Below are 16,411 nucleotides of genomic sequence, written 5' to 3' on the forward strand. Positions count from 1 at the left end.
GTATGTATGGTGTATGATGGAGTAGATCTATTCATGTGGAATTTCAGCCAACATTTGCATATACACGTGTACAAGCAATGCAAATTTGATGGTGAGATCTAATGTTAGTCAGAGGACTATAGATTATAATGTATGTTACCCGGTGCTGCTGACATTAATGCTAGTTCTCTGTACTGTATTTTATACTCTACTGGCTTATATAAAGTTGTTGAAAGCAGGGTCCTTTAAATATTTTTTTTTGCGTATAAATAGTGTTTCTTTTTGCTCTTTCTTCGGCTCTTTTTGTCTTCCTTTTTGCTCAATGACATATTTATCTATATGATTTTTTTGCGGGAAACGCTGACGCCGACTTATCTTGTTTGACATGTCAGTAAACAAGAGCTGCCGACGTTCCACTTTATATAAGACTGGTTGTATACATTGCTTGGTTTACCCTATCTGATGACTATGCCACCCCAGTAATTTGCAAGCCCTGGGCTGCCAACTTAACTTAAAGCTCGCGCTTGGTCCACATGGATTCTCGCAATATTCTCCTGGACCCTTGAAAAATATCCTCAACATGATCCGTGGTGGTATGATTGTAATCACGTCATTGCTACATGTAAGTGATCATTCAGTATTTCGAGCTGCCCACTTCTGTGAACGACATATACATCACTCACGCAATTAATTCAGGGGTTAAGTACATATTAACAGGAAGAATCAGCCTTGACCCCAAGAAAACGACGCGGGTGTCTTTGCGCTTGGATAACATACATTCAATTTTGATTATCACATATCCCGCTCCTGAACTTGCACAGAAGACTCCGCAACCAATACAGAGGTAATCTGGAGACAAACAATTGATCATCGTAATTAGATATATACATTGTACCACAGGTTTGATAACTAACTACAATTAAATGTATCAGGTGGGTCAAAATGACAAAGCACATAACAAATATGTCATTGATACTCTTATCTTCAAGTAAACTTGTTAAATAGCAAATCAAATTTGTAAAGCCAATTGCTGACAAGCCTATGCCTACTAGGCGTGTCAGAGATACTTTACTTTGTCTTGGCATTGGTCCATTTACTAACGCACTTAACTTGGTAATAAGTGTTGTGGGTAAGCCTTGTGGGAAATGACAGCTAATGACATATCATACCACTACAGACTAGACTGGCTGTAACCTTTATCCATTATCTTATCTTATCTACAGCTACCCTATTTGGAGGGGAGCTTCTTCTGCTCTGAAAAGAAATCGTCAAAATCCACGACAGACAGGATGCATGGTTAGCTTGCCCCTGACACGTTAAAATTCAGCATTGGCCGGAAAAGTTCGTTCGCGAGGGGACTGTGTGACATGCTCGTGGGAGAAAGTGCGCCTGGCCCCGAGGGCTGATCTCGCCCTATTGACTTGCGCGCGTACCGACACATCAATGGCGACTGTCCGCCACACTAAAGGTGGTATCTCACTGCACTTGGGGCACCGTTGCGGCACCGCGGGGTTCGAAAGATTACTTAACGAATTTCAGAGATTTAAAAAAAAACGAATTTTCTTACGTTTTGTGTATTTTGTTGCCTTCGAAGTCATACTTTTACGTATTATGTGATATCTAAAGTATAAAAGATCGGCGAAAATAACGAAACAGTGCCGCGGTAAATGAACCCCACAGTGCCGCACCGGTACCCCAAGTGATACCCCAAGAGATACCACCTAAACAGAACAGCCCATACTAGCTACTCTCCAAGCAGGGGTTGGTGGGAAAGATTGTGACTTTTTCCTCATATTTTCCGTGGACAGAAAAAGGGAGATATCCTACCCACCTTACAGAGTAGTGCCATCGTCGACGTGACTGTGAGCAGGCATGGAGCCTCTTGGTTAGAAACACCTCGGTTATTACTTAATGATGACTTTGATCACACCAAGCTCAAGACATAATATCCTTGATCGCACTAAGCACATCAGAGTTGATTTGTAGCAAGCAAGTCAATCACCTTTCACAGTAGGCTCGACAAGGAACAGGGACTGATTTTACAGGAGGCACTCGTATTGAAGTACCCTATCATTGATAGAATAGCAAGATAATCTTACCGAAAATTCCTGCTAATATCTATAGGAGATCCGTCCGATGTCCACCTCGCGTCCCAGGTTGTAGGAACCGACTGGTCCCGTCCGACGAGAGGCAGAGAGAATGGGAACTAAACCGCGGCAGCGCACGCTTTCTCGGGTGTCCTTGGGTACACACCACCGTTCACTAGTGAATGCCCCGGGGTCATGTTATAGGCGGAGCGTATGTCATGTGACACAAGGTTAACAGCCACCAGTTGTCGACGTTAAACCTGTAGTTGAGGGGAGCCGACCACCGCTTCCGAAGGATTAGCTACATATCTGTGACATAAAGCCATCGTTAACCGTTTAGAAAGGACTTAAGGGTGTGAAAGTGTGCCTGTGTCTTCGTGTAACCAAACATCAAGAGGTACAAAGGTGTGCCTCGCGACGTGGATCAGTGGAATTGTACTGTGCAGTGAAGCTACAAATACTTAGCACAAAATGGCTCCCCCAGGACTGTACACGTACGTACGCGGGAAGTACTGCTTGGCTCTCACAACCTGCGACTGAGTGGGTCGGTTCGAAATCCAAGCCAGCAGGCTGTCTTTTCTGTCACTCAGCCAAGTGAGTGATAATAAAGGTATGATTTACTGAACCATATAAGAGCGTGTTATGGTATTTGTTAGCACTTCTGTATGGACATTTAAGCACGACTTTCTCCACGTTACTACTGATGTGTCGCTGAATAATCCAGGTGGACTAGGCTACCCTAATGGTTTCGGGTCTTCCTACTTTCTACTTTCTATATTTGTTGGACTGATTAACCGCAAAAGCATCAGCATTGGGTAGAGAAATATTCAGGGGGTAAAATAGTTTCTTTAGTCTATGGTTTATTCCATACATCACAGTAAAAGTGGCTGTCAGCTTTGCGTGACTTCACCTTTTGCAGTCAAAATGGCGTCAAATCATAACCTACAACCACCAGCGGAAAATAATGTGTAAAATGTTGCAATCTGGCTCCGTGAAATACGTTGCCAAATGATTTACAAGTTATGGTGTATTGCCACAAGGATATTGCTACTTATCAAACAATACAAACTGCTACTGATTTCAATATCGAAAGCATTTCTACGTGTTGGTAAAGCATTTCTATGTGTTGGAAGTCCGCAAAGCAAATCGGGAAACGACACATGGTATGAACACCATTTTAAACGCTACTCACAACATGAAGCTATTATACTTCGGCACTCGTGTCGATTGCGTGCAGTTCTTGTGTCTGTAACCAAGGAGCTTTATCCTTGGTGTAACTGTTAACGCTAAGGGATCTTTAAACACACCCTGATAAATTATAATTTGATTACAGTTTATTGCCCTGGTAAGGCTAAGATCACATTTCATCGGGGCCCGGGCGGGATGTTAAAAGAAACCAAAAATCAAAATGTATACTTACGAGTGTTGACATTTTGTGTATTCTGATGTCTTTTATATCATCATTTTCCATCCAAAAAGCTGCCCGGCCGGGCCCCTTTGTGGAAATGTGACCTGAGCCTAAAGGAATCATGCTGTCAGTCAATTCAAGAAATTATGCAGCATGCAAGGAGTTGCTTGTAGCCTACCATATAAAGTGTAATTTTAAGAAAATTACTAACCGTCTGAGACCAAAGTTTCCTTAGACTCTAGACGTCCTTCCAACGTTTATGTTGCTTTTTGCTTGATGTCCGAATACTCTTATCTGTTGGTTCAGTGTCGGGAAAAGCCCACAACCACTTGAGATACGTGTTGTTGACTGCCAAGTTGAATAAATCCGTGACCGACATTCCCCGTATGACACCTCGTGTTATCACATATCTTTGAAACAAAATGTTTTCAATCAGTCCGTGGGTGGTGGGTAGCGTTACTGATGCTGCTAATGCTCACTGGCTTAGAGCCAGCGAAAAGCGAGATAGGGCAGACCGGGAAAAACTTGGTTGAACGTTCAAACCTGTCATACCCACCTGGTAATTATGGTGGTCTCACTCTTAAAGTGAACAAAGGGAGAAGAGCACATCGCGACTGACAATTACTAAAATGGGCTGGGATAATCACAGGTCATTTCTTTTGTATATATGTACCTATACTTAAGCTATCTAACTCAATGTATTTAGCCCATGTTGGGCAGGAGTATGCAATAAAGATCATTGTCATTGTATTATTGAATAACGCGGAATAACGAGTTGAAGTGTATTTACAGATTTTGTATGCACGCCAGGAAATTGTTAGGAAATTGTTGGATGCTGAAGAAACCTAAACACTCTGAGTGATAGAAAAGCCCTATTTTTTAGTATTTCCTGAAGCCAACATACCCGACTACCTTGCCCGCCGAGCTGACAACGACAGGGCGGTAACTTGAGTTCGCGATACCTAGCCTGACTTTAATCGCCCACGCTTCTAGCAAGGAGGTTTAAAAATAAAATCCTTTTTTTAAACCTCCTTGCTTCTAGCTATTCTCCAATTAGAGCTGTTTCGGTCAAGGGGAAAGTAGGGGCCGGGATTTCTTATAGTTGCCTTCCGATGCCTGATAAGATTTATAACATGTTTTTCCCATCAAGCAATATTTGCCCAACGTCCAGACAAGTGAAAAGATTGTTTATACTGTTATATTATATTACATTAGTTGTTAGTTATTTGTATTAGTATATAGTTGTTCACATTGCCATACATTGTAACTGTTACAATTGTTGCGCAATAAAGTTATTCTATACCTATATTACCGAACAGACACTGCAAGCTAGTCGGGCGGAGTGAGACAAGCCTCCGGGAACACTTCTCGCCATGCTACCTTCCGCCTGGGAGATTCATGATCAACTACGGGATGTGTGGTGGTAGTGTCGTGGAAAGGTGCACCGGCTTGACCTAAAATCATGCCAGAAAGTTGTCCAGTTTTTATACCGCAGTATTAAATCAGTCGAGGATAAGGGCAATTTCTCCTGGCGGAGAATTGTGCTGCGAGCCAGAGTACATCGGCAAGCCGGGCAAGCCGGAATAGCGCGCCCGCCCGCTGGATGAGTATCGCATTTTGTCAGGATTGGCGCTGCATTTGTTGTGTTAATGGCAATCTAAGTTTGGCCACCAGGAAATTATTTGGGTGGAACATGGACTAGGATTGCAAATTGGGTGGCGTTTTAGTGTATCGATCGGGCTCTGCCAAAAGCACGCGTCGTGGTAACAAAAGGTGAACAAGCACCGGTGCCCGGCCCAGCTCCCCCGGTTTTCGCCGAGCCCGCGCACCGTTTCGCCCCGAGTCCGGCTGTGTGCAAAGCTGGGGAGTCTGAAAAAACCGTGAGGTGTTGACACGTTCACAAACTACCTAGTACAAGGCATTAGGTGGAGTCTTATTCAGTGTATATACCATTGTGTGTGGTTTGCATAGCAAACGCTATATTTATCCAGCGGGTGCGCGCGTGGCGCGCGCTAGCTGTTCCCGCGACAGGAAGTGTTATAATCTCGGGCTCGATAACTTGTGAACTTGTACTTATCCTCAGCAAATTTCTACTCAGTATGAATACCAGGAATATTACTGACGACAGTACCGCGATCTCTTTCGAATCCACCGCTCAAGTTATCACGAAACTAAAACTTCAAAATCAGAAATCGACTTCCTAATGAAGTAGAGAGGTACTACTGATTGTGTAGGCTGTAGCGTAGGGTGGAACTAAACCAGTAGCCCGCGGTCTCGCACCACAACGCTCTGCGGGAGAAACTGTCCTTGGCCCCGCCGATATAATCTTGCACTCTACGGTACTGCTTAAAGTACTTTTGTTAAGTTTTAGCGGCTCGTAAGGACGCGGTGAGGGAAAGTTTGCGAGTGGTCGCACTACAAAATGTCTGTTTACATTGCAGAGAAAGGTAGGATAGCCTTTGATATGCCGACTTCTTTCTTCGCAGATTCTCTGATTTGACTCACTTTTTCATGACACAAGTCGATCAAAGCCAAGGGACCCGATCACCGCCCAATGTTATTGTCAGGACCCGATCCCACGATACTCGGGGTTTTGCCCATCGGGGTTTTGCGTGCTGCCGTCTCTCCATAATTTCTCAACAGCCTTCCGGGGACACCTCGGGCCCCCTCGCAGGCTGCGTCGTGCCAACAGACATGGAGCTTCTTCATAGGAAATAATACCTCAATTACTTGATGATAATTCCGATCACACTAAAGTATGCCAGACCTTATTTGTAGCAAGTGGTACAATACGTGCCTTTTAACAACCACCCTTCGCGGTCAATCAACACATAGGACTGACCTTAAAGGAAGCACTCCAATCATTGATTGAGCGGCAAAACAATCTTACCGAAAATTCCGGCGAAAATCTGTATGAGCACGTGCACCTCGCTTCCCACACTTGTAGGAACTGACAGAGACAGTAGTCACCGTGGAGGTGTGGCGTGTATCAGCAATCAGGTATCCGCCGTAAATGATTGCTGATACCAAGGATATAACGTCCTTGCTGATACTGAATGGCCCGGGGTCATTCTTTTTTGGGCGGAGCTTACATGTACATGTCATGTGACACCAGCTTCAGACAAACAATTGCCAATTGTAGATACCTGTAGTTGTGGGTCGTCGACCACCTTTATCGAAGGATTAGCGATTTTTGTGTGACTTAAAGTCGTTGATAGTCGTTTAGAAAGGACTTAGGAGTTTGTAAGTATGCCTGTGACTCCGTGTAACCGAACATCATGAAGTACAAAGGTGTACTTCGCGACGTGGAGCAGTAGACCTGTTGTACTGTAGAATGAAGCTACAAAATGTCTAGCACAAAAATGGCTACCCCAGGGACTGTGTGCGTACGCGGGGAGTACCGTTTGGCTCTCACAACCTGTGACTGAGTGGGTCGGTTTGAAATCCAAGCCAGCAGTCTTTTCAGTCACTCAGGCAGGTGAGTGATAATAAAGGTATGATTTTACTGAACCATATAAGGGCGTGTTGTGATATTTGTTGGCACTTTTGTAGGAACAATGTAAGACCACTTTCTCCTCGTTGCTATTGATCTGTCACTGACGAATCCAGGTGGACAAGGCTACCCTTATGGCTTCTGGTCTTGTCGGACTTTCTACTTTCTAATCTCACCCGTTTGTTGGAGTGACTTACCACAAAAGCATCAACAGTAGTGTATAGAGTAATTTAGAGGGAATAGAACATTTATTTTTCTGTATACGCTGTATTCCATAAATCGTCAATTGTTAAAATGGCTTTGCGTGACCTCAATACAGTCAAAACGGCATCAAATCATAACCTACAACCACTAGTCAATGTCATTGTCTATCAAAACAGACTTAATGTGAACGTCGTGGGAAAGGCGTTGACAAATAATCCACTAGTTGTGGTGGAATGAAATACGGACATTGGTACTCACCAAAGTGTTTATGAAATATTCTAAACAATAAAATTGATAAAATGTGTTTGTATGCGTTGGTAAACGGAAGTCCACAAAACAAAGGGCAATGGGGCATGGTATGGCATGATTATCTTTTCTAGGCTACTAGTATTTAATGAAATTATGTAACGCTTAAATCCTCGGTATGCCACAAGTTCTCGCGTAACTAATAAAGTTAATGCTAAGGAAATCTTTAAACCTACCCTTGTAAATTGAGATTTATTGCTCAGGTGAAGTATCACACAGTCCGGTTTTTAAAAAAAATGCTGTGAAAGTATACGATCATAATGACAATTGCAATAATGCAGGGTATGGGGTGAGAATACATATACATTGCAAGATGCCCTAGTATGTTAGTTTCAGTTTGGGGCATGTAAACAATTGCATGCTCATTTTTACCGTTACCCAGCCATTCAGGAGGCAAACTATTGGGTTTGGTAAATTTTCTGTTTGGAAATGATCCTGTGTGAGGATGAGACGCTAATTCCTCCTCACTCCACCCTTTCCTTTCCCGGCAACATATAGATGCCCAGGCCCACACAAGTTCATCAAGTACGTACAAAGATTTTCGTGACTTCATCACCCTAAGGTATAACTTGTCCTTTGTGGGAAGTTTAAAGTGGGGCTAGAGTTTCCCGCCTCTAGAACTACGTACATGTACTCTGGGACATAATGGTCGCCCCTTTTGAATACAGGAAAAGAAGCTTGCAACCAGCTTACTACAAAAAATAGAAAAATCTATTTTAAAAATCTAATGCCAGAAACACGATAAACTACAATACAGGAAAATACAACCATGCCTTGTTGCAGTCTCTTTCAGCCTAGGGAACATGAAACGTGGCTCTGTTGGCCAAGTCCTAAAACCTGTGCGCCGGCAGTTCAGGAATAACGTGTTTTTGATTGACTCAAGTGACAATCCCGGGCCAGCGTTGTGTGTACCAAACAAGACATTTCGTACCACGGACATACGCAGACAGGACACACCTATAACTGGAGCAGGGCAATTAAACCTAGCCCAGGAGAGGCAGATAGTCTCCAAGCAGACCCTACGGTTCAAGGAGTATAGCCGGCCAAGGGAGTCAAACGGGAACCGGTGCCGGCCATACTCATTTGCCAGCTTTGATACTATCTCTAAGGCACCGTAGGGTCTGCTTGGAGACTAGAGACAGTGGCTAAGGGACGGTCATTGTATCGGCTAAACTCCATTCATCTCGAAGCTAGCAGATTAATAATTTTGCACTGTTTGGTTGGTCTTTTTATATTTTGTTTCCTTTTCTGTGTCTCTATACAGCCAGTTGCCAAAGGTTCGCCACATGTCAGTCTGAGAACAGCTCTGTCTTTGTGTCTTTTTTTTTACACAAAAGCACCAAATGCCTGTTGTTTAGATATAAGGTCAGAAGATGGGCGTAGCTTCTGAATGGGAAAATATTGTTGTGCCACCCACAAGCCGCTAAGGGTAATCATTTACTCTTGTGGCGAAGCCAGACAACAGTGCCAATGTGGCCCGCGGGTAGAGGGTGTTTTCAATGGGTAAATATTGGCTCTAAGCCAGCGAAAGGCAAGACGGGACAGGTTGAAATGCTTGGCCGAGCGCTCAAAAATGTCCTATCCGCCTGGTAATTATGGTGGCCCCACTCTTCAAGTGAACAAAAGGAGGGGACACCCTGGGTTGGACACACAGGTGTGGGTTGGACAATTACTTAAATGGGCTGGAATAATCAGGTAATTTCTTTTGTATTATTGAATAGCCCAGCGTAAGTTATGTGGTCTACACGAGATTCTTTTTCAGCCGGCCTTGAACGAAACAGCTTTCACTCGCAATGAAAGGATTATTGATGATTTTCAACGGGGGAGGGCATGGGAGGGGTCTTTTTTGTTGTTGTAAGGGTGATTGGGTTCAGTTAACAGTTTGGAATGTTTAACGTGTAAACAACTGTATCTTGTTGTTAAACATATACATAAGATAAAGATATGATGACATGGTCGAACTAATCTGTCACCAATGCCGACTGGTGATTCCAGAACGGAGTAAACGGAAAAAAGGGTGTGACATCATGTTATATAAATAGATTTACCTCTGTTTTTCATATTATAAAACTCACGGAAATTATCGACGTGACCTTAGCTTTCACTAATCTGTTGAATACGACACTTGCAATTGTCTACCAGTGTACAATTACATTCAGACGTCAAGCATGGAATACCCTAGCCGATACTTGCGTTTCAAAGAATTCGAAAGAACAAACAAATCTACGGACGATTCAAAATTGGGGATGGTAGCTTACTCTTGAGATGAGAAGCATTGCGTGAGTTGAGGCACTCACTCAAGCATATTGTCACCCACCCGAACCAGGAACCATGACAGACCCTAGCTATTGCCAATGTTTTGGCTTTTGGCTATTGTCCCTTATCCACACAGGCCAAAGTCAATGTGTTGAAAACGGAAGCCATTACAACACAATGGCGTCTATGGCAATCAGAAAATTAGCACGCAAAGAGCCAGCTACGGAAGCTATAGTACTCTGGTATCCCCTGAGACAAGATACATCCACGTTCGGCCTGTCGATGGATAAGGATATAATTTTATCATTCGTTTAGTCCATTAGTATATATAACAATCAGAGGCACGGAACTACGTATACACAGCTTTGCCCTAGACACCCACAACCCACAAACAGTGTGTACAGCCGGCCACACCCGGTACCCTAAGAGTAAGACAAGTACAAAATGGCGCTAACGCAACACTGGACAACAAACATGTTTGACATACGCACAACTGTCTGGTATCTCTGGACGGTGATGTTTAGTGGTTTACGTGTAACAATGAGATGGTAGCTATAGTTGATATGACACTTACCTACAAGGTAATCATTCCATAGTCTGAATCATATCTGTACTTACCTGTGTATCGTTGATGTCGGCGTTGAGGAAGAAACACGTACAGCCCAGTACACATGGGAATATGACAGTGAATACCGGCATTGTTAAACTGGGGGTGTAGCGGAGGTGTGTTCAAAATATTGCTCTCTGATTGGTCATTGTGTGGGTGTGCCATCATAGTGGATCTCTGATTGGTCACCATTGTGCTCATCACAAGTATATTGATTTTGCCTATTACCATTGCAGATGGCTATGAATTGCAGCCACCCTTAGTTTTTGTAAGAATGTTCTGGGAAGCCTAAAGCTGATTTATCTTTATACTTAAGATAAGAATAAGTTTGGTAAAATTGGAAACTTTTACCCAATCAACGCTTGATTACTTTTTCATTGATGCTGTAAAATCGAGAGCTTCTGGTATTGTACACGGTTACCTTTCGCAATGATAGAGCAATAATGAACGTGTTTTCCCTGGGTCAATTAACGTCCCCCAACGTTGACCTTTTTATTTTCGGTCTGGATGTATGATACAGTTAACTAATCCAGGCGTAATGCAACAATCCTAGGTTGAGAAATGATACATAAGCAAAATTTTCTTAAAACATCTGTTCACTTAAAACACTTTTTTTTAATTCTCTTACAACACTGTTGCACTGTTTACTGACTCTTTGGAGTATAGTGATCAAATAGTCCAAGGCCAACAAATTTCCGTACACTAGCTTCATCTATATTGACATCATGTTGAAAATGGACATGAAATACAACGATCATTCAATTGGCTGTTACCAGCAAAGGAAGTCACCTTTCCTAAGCGTAAAAGACAAGGTGTTTACTTGATGGAAATAGATTTCGTGTTGACAACTTCATGATTTCTTCCCAGTATTTGGAGGCGACGTCATCATCTAAAAATAGACTACCAGAACAAAGGAGCCATAAGTTAGATGTGAAAAACAAGAGTGTCACAGTTGAAATGAAATAAACAATCATCATAACTTTATACGTACCCATGGAATTATTCGTACCCTTGTCAAGCAATGACCATTACAAGGGGTATGAATGATTTTGTTGTTAGTTGTCGGTCTTACAATATATGTATACCTGTTGGTGGTTAAAAAGTGCATTTGAGCTAAATCACCACATCCGACTAGCTTGGACGGAAAAACAACGTGTCAAGTTACGAATGAATAGCAAATTGCGCATCAGCAATGTGAGGGAGCTCAAAGATGAGCTGGGCGAAACACACCCGACAAATGGCAGACACACCTGAGTAAATCCAACATAAGTCCAACCGAGGGGATGTATATATATTTAGAAAAATCACACGTCACATAACCACACGTATATCACAACGCTTCTGCTTGCCCAACAGACACTTAGCTGTAGAACATGGTTATGGCCACTACGACTATCTTCAAGAAAATCTGGCGATGCACTGTTATACGTATACTGAATTGAAATACGTAAATGATCACATACATGTAGCTATAGCTTGATTAATATTTTACAATCATACCACCACGGATCATGTTGAGGATATTTTTTTCAACAGGCCAGGACAAATATTGCGATAAGCCCTCGGGATCAAGCGCGAGCATAAGTTGGTAGGCCAGGGCAAACAAATTACTGGGCCGGCATATAAATTTAGTTCCCAAATGGGATAGACCAAGCAATGTATACAACCAGGCCAGGTACGAAGGTGTCCTGATTTGGCACATACACGATGTGCAGCAAATGCTCTCGAATGCCAAGTCCGGAAAAGCAACCAGCCTGGACTCCCCTCCTTTCTACACCAGCCGTACAGGGTACAAGATGTGCGCCCGGATCTACCTGAACGGAGACGGGATGGGGAAGGGCACTCATGTCAGCCTGTTCTTCGTCGTCATGAGGGGGCACTACGATGGGCTACTGCGCTGGTCTTTCAGGCAAAAGGTGAGCCTATGTTCAAATCATCATCTTATGCCATAGACTTTCAATTTGCCGTTAATTACAGTGGAAAAATACGGTGTTTTTCCCATCTAGATACAGTTGCTAGAAAACATGCGTCATGTGATGTAAGCGTATCGTTATCACGAACTGAAACGCACACCGGTATCACTTTGTTTCTTCGTTATATGATATCTTGCACGTTTTTCCACGAGGATTTGCCCGCGTATTTTATTTACAAAGTAAGAAGGATCTGTGTGTCCACAAGAAACAAGTACACATACATAAAGAAATTGACAAATCCACGATAGACAGGATGCATGGTTAGCTTTCCCTGACATGGGATGTTAAAATTCAGCTTGGCCGGAAAAGTTGGTTCGCGAGGGGACCGCCTCACATGCTCGTGGGAGAAAGTGCGCCTGGCCCCGAGGGCTGATCTCGTCATATTGACTGGCGCGCGTACCGACAAATCCATGGCGACTGTCCGCCACAATAAAGGTGGTATCTCACTGCACTTTGGGCACCGGTGCGGCACCGCGGGGTTCGAAAGTTTACTTAACGAATTTCAGAGATTAAAAAAAAAAAGAATTTTCTTACGTGTATTTTGCTGTCTTCTAAGTCATACTTTTACGTATTAGTATATTACATGATATCTAAATTATAAAAGATCGGCGAAAATAACACAACAGTGCCGAAGTGAACTACTAGTAACCCCACAGTGCTGCACCGATGCCCCAAAGTGTAGTGAGATACCACAGCCCATACTAGCTACTCTCCAAGCAGCGGGGAAGATTGTGACTTTTTCCTCATGTTTTCCGTGTACAGCAAAAGGGAGATACGAGAAATCCTCCCCACCTTGGAGAGTAGTGCCAGCGTGAACGTGGCTGTGAGCAAGCATGGGGCCTCTTGCTTAGAAACGCCTCAATTATTACTTGATGATGACTCCGATCACACCAAGCTAAAAACATAATGTCCTTGATCACACTTCAGAGTTAATTTGTAGCAAGCAAGACAGCATGTTTTTGTCAACCTCTTTTCACAGTAGGCTTGACCAGGTACAGGGACTAATTTTACAGGCGGCAATCGTATTGAAGTACCCAATCATTGATAGAATAGCAAGATAATCTTACCGTAAATTCAGGCTAAAATCTATATGAGGAACGTACGGCGTACGTGCACCTCGCGTCCTAGGTTGTAGGAACTGACTGGTCCCGTCCGACGATCCCGAGAGGCAGAGATAATGGGAACTAAACCGCGGCAGCGCAGTTGCAACACTGTCTCTGATACGTACCGTCACTCAGAGGCGTCCGTCTACTTTTAATAGTACGCACCCACTTGGTACGCACCGTGCACTGAATGCCCCGGCATGTTATTGGCGGAGCTTATGTCATGTGACACAACTGTAAACATCCACCAGTTGTCGACGTTGAACCTGTAGTTGAGTGGAGCCGACCACCACTTCCTAAGGATTAGCTACATATCTAAAATGTTTCAGTCTTGTATGATTTACACTAATAACGTGGCATGATGAAGCAATTTATGGTGAACAAGCTACAAAACAGATTTAAGAAAAAAAACAGCAAACAGCAAGACAAGCTTGTATATAAACTGAGACTCAGGCTAAGTGACTGAACTGTGACCAGAATTGGAGTTGTTTACAGCCTTGATTTTATGCTCTGAATATTGCGACTTTAAGCTGTTTCTCCTACCCCCAGAACATAAACCATCCAATCACAGCTTGGCGCTTTCCAGATTGTTCCTATGGGCGTTTTGTCGTCGAAGATTTGTCCATTGATTTCTTACAACGTATTTACCTCCATTCCAACCACAATTACAAATTGCACACTGAAAGAATATATTATAGATAATTTGACGGGAAGACTAGAATATTTGGTGATACACAGAGCAAGGCAGGTGAGAGAACAGCTCTGTCTAGGTGTCTGTTTTCAAAGTTACCATAAAGCGTCCAATGTCTATCCGGATATGCCCCATGCATGTGTTATCAAATATCTTTTAGACAAAATAGTGTCAATGTGGCCCGTGTTCGCGAATTCACCCGTGTTCGTGGCGGCGGGCGCTGGCCCTAAGCCAGCGAAAAGCAAGCATGATGTTGGGACAGGTGAATAGGCTTGGCCGAACATACAAACCTGTCCTACATGCTTGGTCTCATGTGCACTCTTCAAGTGAACAAAGAGAGCAGAACACCTTGTCACAGACAATTACTTATCAATGGGCTGCAATAATCCGGGATTTTCTTTCGTATTATTGAATAACACTGGATAACATGTAGCTTACACTCAGAGATTCCTTTTTCAGTCCGCGATCCGCTTTGAATGAAACAATTGTTGACACGCAATAAAAGGATTATTGACACTATTCAGTCAATCGCGTGGTCACAAACAGTGAATGTTATTGTTTGCCTGAGGTTGGGTTACGGAAGACTTAGCAGGCCTGACGGCTTTTTCCGTGGCGTGTCAACAATCAATAGATCGTTACACCGCCAATCACTTTATCGCAAGTAGTAGGGAGCACGCCTCCAAGCATGGCTTCCCCAATCAAGCCACGATCGACGGCCGCGCACCCTCCCTGCAGTCACAGGGACCCGGGTACCCTTTAAGCCCCCTTTACAAATCAAGAATTTAGCTCGGCCGAGTTGTCAGCGAGCTCTACCAGGAGGCATAACCCTGATGCCTACGAACAAATGGCAGATTTTCTTCGTCGGCATCAGGGTCATGCCTCCTCGTAATTTAGAGCTCGCTGACAACTCGGCCGAGCTAAATTGTTGATTTGTAAAGGGGGCTTAATGACCCTTGTGGTTTGGCGGCTCGCTACGAAACCAGGAGGCGCATTGTTGTGGCGCTATTTACCCCTCAGGATATATAGATATATTTGTGTCGCGGATATTTCTGGCCGGAGCACTAGTAACAGAAAATCTACAACTTTGTAAGATTAGAGGCGTTGCGAAAGCTACGGAAGCTATAGACCATCATCAAGGGACGTCAAAAACATGATTTATTTGACGGTCACGAAGTGAACAAGCTAGGAGGTCACATTCCCTATGAAGTGTTAAAAACAAGGTGTGTTTACTTGACAGAAATAGATTTGGTGTGATCGACTTGAAAGTTTCTTTTCAGTCTTTGGAGGCAACGTCAAATCTAAAAATAGACTACCAGAGCAAAAGAATCACTAGTTAGATGTGAAAAACAAGAGTGTCACGGTACGCGGTTGAAATGGAATAAAGAATAATCACAGATTTATCATAACAACTGAATTTTGCATACCTCGACAAAGCAATGACAATTATAAGGGGTATTGATGATTTTAGGAAAAAATATAAGTCACATGATAAGACATACATCACAACGCACACAAGCGTTAGAGAGAACAACAGTTTTTGTCTAGCTTCAGTAGTAAAATCCATTAGCAAAACGTTAACAGACACCCAGCTGTAGACAATGGTTACGGCCACTATTATAATTATCTTCAAGAAAAGCTGCCCGTGCACGCTTGGCTTTGAAAATTTGATAATTCATACACTCCCAGCAAAGGTTCTACTCCGGCTGTTTCTGACGTATTTTGGCGTAAGTTTTTATCGGGTGTAATCGTTTTTATCGGACTGTCTATTTTGTACCGCTCTCTTTACGTCTCGCGGCCACGAAACATCGAGAAAACGGTACAAAATAGAAACAGAACTGCAATCAAACACCTATCATCGGCAGGGAGGCCTACATTGCCTCACTGGAGGCATAGTCACCTCATTTTAATACTGACGGATTCATACTAAGATTAAATCACTCAGGTCTGGGGGAACGTAAAATGTAGTAAAGTGGAAGCCGCTTAATTGCACACCCAATTTGCCAGCGAATTTTGTGCAATTATCCGGCGTGTGCGATAATGCGGAGTTGGTCATTTGGACCGCACCACCAAGGGCGGAGGGGCCGAGAGGTGGTATATACTCGTATAGGAGGTCGTACAACGCACAGTTTATTTACGTGGTACAGTAGTGCTGTACCTGTTGTGCTCCGGACGTCATATACGTGTCTTCACGAAACATCGTACTGCAATGTACTTGAAATCGAAACTAAAAGTAAGTTACTGTATACATTATGTAGCTTCCTGATCACAAAACTAAAGCACTGCACCGCCGAAGGCGAGTGTTAT

This window comes from Branchiostoma floridae, unplaced genomic scaffold (assembly GCF_000003815.2).
Source record: "Branchiostoma floridae strain S238N-H82 unplaced genomic scaffold, Bfl_VNyyK Sc7u5tJ_818, whole genome shotgun sequence".
NCBI lineage: Eukaryota > Metazoa > Chordata > Leptocardii > Amphioxiformes > Branchiostomatidae > Branchiostoma > Branchiostoma floridae.